General features: G+C 43.4%; 1 long non-coding RNA gene across 2 annotated transcripts; it reads right to left on the bottom strand.

Moving 5' to 3' along the window:
- Positions 1-503: 503 nt before the first annotated feature.
- On the bottom strand, positions 504-2,664 carry LOC120741765. Of its 2 annotated transcripts, XR_005697688.1 has the most exons (4): positions 2,525-2,664; positions 2,205-2,443; positions 1,280-1,616; positions 504-537 (listed from the first exon to the last, which is right to left on the bottom strand). It is a non-coding gene; the product is annotated as an uncharacterized LOC120741765 (long non-coding RNA). The 2 variants fall into 2 exon arrangements; XR_005697687.1 differs by lacking the exons at positions 504-537; positions 1,280-1,616 and adding an exon at positions 1,809-2,048.
- Between the last annotated feature and the right edge of the window lie 1,178 nt (positions 2,665-3,842).

Below are 3,842 nucleotides of genomic sequence, written 5' to 3'. Positions count from 1 at the left end.
TTGAGGGGGTAAAAGGATTTAACATCCAGCCTCATGTGTTAGATCCAGATTTGTGGCTGTAAAAAAGTTCTTTTCCCCATGTCCTCGTAGTAAATCATCTTTATTTCTATTCACAGTTATAATCAAAGTATGATCCTGATCAATATGTTAAATAATAAATGTAGTAAGTAAAATAACTGCTGATCTTCTGTAAACACAGTGATTGGTGACGACCTACCAGAGGGAGGAGAGGTGGGGTGAGTGAGCACTTGTCAGAGCATAAATTGGAGCCTCAGAGATGTTCAGGTTCTGTTTCCAGCAGTCCTGTGAGCAGTTCAGATGATCGGATACCAGAAATTCACCTTTGGAAATTCTGGCAGAGACACCAGAGACATCAACCAGCTGCCCAGACAGTGGACATAGACACTGGATTTGGCTCCATCCATCGCTTTGGACTCCCATCATTCTACTGGTGGATTGCAGCTTCTCCCAACACTGAGAAGATCTGGGGTCTCGCTGTTTTCCTGAAGTATTGAATATTCAAGGATTCCTGCTTTCCTGTTGGATTGTTTCCATTAGCACAAAACACTGAGATGAAACAAAATTCAGCACAAGATCTGCTCATTCTCTCCTCCAACCTCTCTCATCCTTTAAAATCAGCATTAGCTCAGAGTAGGTTCATGAGATAATTATGATTGATGTGATTTTCTTATTATTCTGTGACTGTTATTATCATTTAATTCTGCCTCTGCTTCACTCCTGCCAAATAAAGTAAAATATCCTGTAATTACAGTCTAAATTGTGGACATACCCTTTTAAAACCTTTGTGAAACAGTAAAGGTAAATATAAGAATATTAATCATTTTATTGTAAACAGCTCTTAGAGGTTACTCCGGGCCTTTAAATATAACTCTCCCTTGGGACTGACTGTTCAGGCCTCTGACATCAACCCTGTTACTAACAAGTTCCACGATCTAGGGGGGAGCTGTCATACTGAGGGGACTGGTAGGATTTGACCTGCAAGGCTACTCAGCTCTTTGTTTCTTGTCAGTGGACAGAGGGACAACACCTGGACTGTGGTCATTAGAGCTGGGCGAGTCCCCTCACCCACACCGGCTCCATGTGAACTCTACAGACCAGCTTAACTATAATCAGCTGTGCAGATGTGAAACTGGTGATTGTTGGATCTCCACTTTTTACGGTATCTATAAAGCGCCTTGAGGCAACTTTTGTTGTGATTTGGCGCTATATGAATAAAACTGAATTGAATTACTGTGTGTGGCTGGGGTGTGTTTGTTACCTTTGTGATGGGGAGCCTTTGTCAGCAGCCTCCCAGGTTTCTGTTGCCCCGATCCACAATGGAAAAGCTCCTGCGGTGACTAGTTGCTGGCGCCATGTCTCGTAGGTCGCACACTTGGTGCTTGCCGAGGGTCCTGCAGCCAGCGTTCCCCTGGAATATTGCTCGTGGCCTCGCAGGTTCACGTATCCAGTGGATCCGCTGTGGATCACCTGCCCAGTGTGTGGGAGTTCTCTGGTGGACATGGAGCTGTTCTCACAGTCTCACGAGTTCGTGCTCGGTGCCCTCTCCATGCTCGCTGTTGGGAACATGCCAAGCAGACCAGGGAAGCTCCACAGTCCTGCATGGACTGTTTCATATTGCCGGAGGCTCGTGCTCGCTTTATTTAATCTAAGCGTACCAGCCAACCGCTTCCCGACATGCCTAAGGCTAATGTAGGGAAGGTGGATGCCTCACAGTCAATGGCAGAGTGTCCTCAATACACTGTGTAGTCAGCTCCCTCTCTCGCCAGCCAGGGGCTACTGGAGGACAGTAGGAGGACTTTGAGGCTGAGTCCATCCTCTACTCCGCAGGCTGCTACCTAGCCCTAAACCAGCTCATACTTTTTGAGGTGGATAGGGCATTCACAGCTCTGGATATTAGGTTGGGTTGGCCTCCACCTCTGTGGAAAGTGTGGGGCGGCCAATCAGCTCTGGGGATGGATCCTTGGTCACCTCACCACAGCCTTCGTCTCCACGGTCGGCTTAGCGTCTTGCTGGCTGATCATAGCGACCTGCTCCGTAAAAATGTTTTGTATGTAAAAGATTTTAATGAATGGTTCAGTATTAGTGCAAATGTTCTCACTGTAACTGAAACACTTTAGAAGATTTTAATGATCACAAAAACCAGATGTTGGTGGTGATATGATAATAAAGATAATAACACTCACCTTTCTCTGTGGATGTCCAACCAGGGTAACACACAACAATCACAGCATGTGGGAACATCATCTGTGGGATGTTCTCCTTAAAAATCTCTGTGTTGATGAGCTGAATAATGTGGACACTTGATTTGAGAAAGAAGCTCAACACAACAGTCAGTCGTCTTTGTCAGGTATGGAGGAAGGAAGGCAGCAGAAGTCTTGGCAGAAGAGAATATCCAAGCTAATGGACATCATCCCAGTGGGCCCTGGTGTTGTTAACAGAAAATACAAAGTTACTGTCACATAAAATATAAGTTTAGAGAAAGTTCAGAGAATTAGATCCACACCTCTTCTAGTGTCACAGTTACACATCCTCATCTTTCAGAACAAGAACTCAGCCTTCAAGGTGGATTTGAAACTGTTGCATTTAATGACACAGATCATATTTAAAATACACATACAGGTAAATTTATAACAGAAAGTTTAACCTCCACAAAAAGTTCAAAATAAATGACCAAGACTGTGACAAATAAATCAGCACAGCATAGAAAGTTAGCTGTTAATATGAGAGCTTCAATTTTAATCTGTTAACCACATGTTAACATGTTGCAGCTCCAGCATTTTTTTAATTTATCATTTTAAAGTATTAAAAAATTAATCTTACAATAATGAGTCTGTGTCCTTTATGAACTATTAGTTTATTAGATTTATATTTCCTGGAGTGTTATTCCCAGGAAAGATTAGGATGTCAGCCTCTCTGACTTTGTCTCTCGTGAACTCATTTCTAATCTTGTCCAGTGAAAGTCTGAACATCTTCAGTTCGGCCTCCTGTCTTTTTATCAAAGCCACAGGATCCAAATCAGACATCGCAGCAGCTCTCACCAACATCCTGTAAACCTTCCTTTCACTCTGCTGCTGTCCTTCTGTCATAAATCACCTGACAGTCATTTAAAGTTAGTAGCACAGTGTGGCTGTGACAATGCTGCTCAAGCTTAAATTACATTCCAAGTTATATATCAAGATCATTTAAGCAGATTACTGTGTGTCAGAACATCCACCACAGCAAGCTGCTGATACATATCAGTGATGACGTACACGTTACAATGTGCATTCATACCTGTAGAAGACGTCTTTCTCACAAAGGATTTTTAGATGGTTTGCTGATGGATTCGCCTCCATCTCCTGTGTTCTTGCTGTCAGGTGGATCCTTGTGATCCTGTAAACAGTGATGCACCTGAGAGTCACAGACAGACATGTGGGACACAGACAGACCTCTTCCACAGCTGATGTCTTTAGTTCACAGGAGGAAAAATACAGGTGTGATAATGACGGCTGCATTCCAGTTAGCAGAGGTCCTGCTTTGTGGATCAGAGTCAGTTTCAGCCTGCTGTGTTACAGTGGACAGCTACAAATAACAGGTGTAGCCTGACAGGTCGATCAGATGAAGGTTGTTGGTTTGAATCCATGTTGAGAGGTTGGTATCTATCTCTCTGAGATTACTTTTTTTTGTTCATAAAGTTGTTCTGAGACAAACTGCTGCTGCCTCCAGCTGACTGGTTCCAGGTGTTGCAGGTATGAATCCTCCTGATGGTTCAGTCTGAGAAGAACTGAAGTCAGAACAGTTTTAAATGTTTGCTGGCACAAAAAACACAACCTGACATCCAT

The sequence above is a fragment of the Simochromis diagramma genome, unplaced genomic scaffold (genome assembly GCF_900408965.1).
Source record: "Simochromis diagramma unplaced genomic scaffold, fSimDia1.1 OVJJ01000396.1, whole genome shotgun sequence".
NCBI classification, from domain to species: domain Eukaryota; kingdom Metazoa; phylum Chordata; class Actinopteri; order Cichliformes; family Cichlidae; genus Simochromis; species Simochromis diagramma.
The sequence above is the reverse complement of the archived record's forward strand: the minus strand, read 5'-3'. Positions and strand labels throughout refer to the sequence as shown.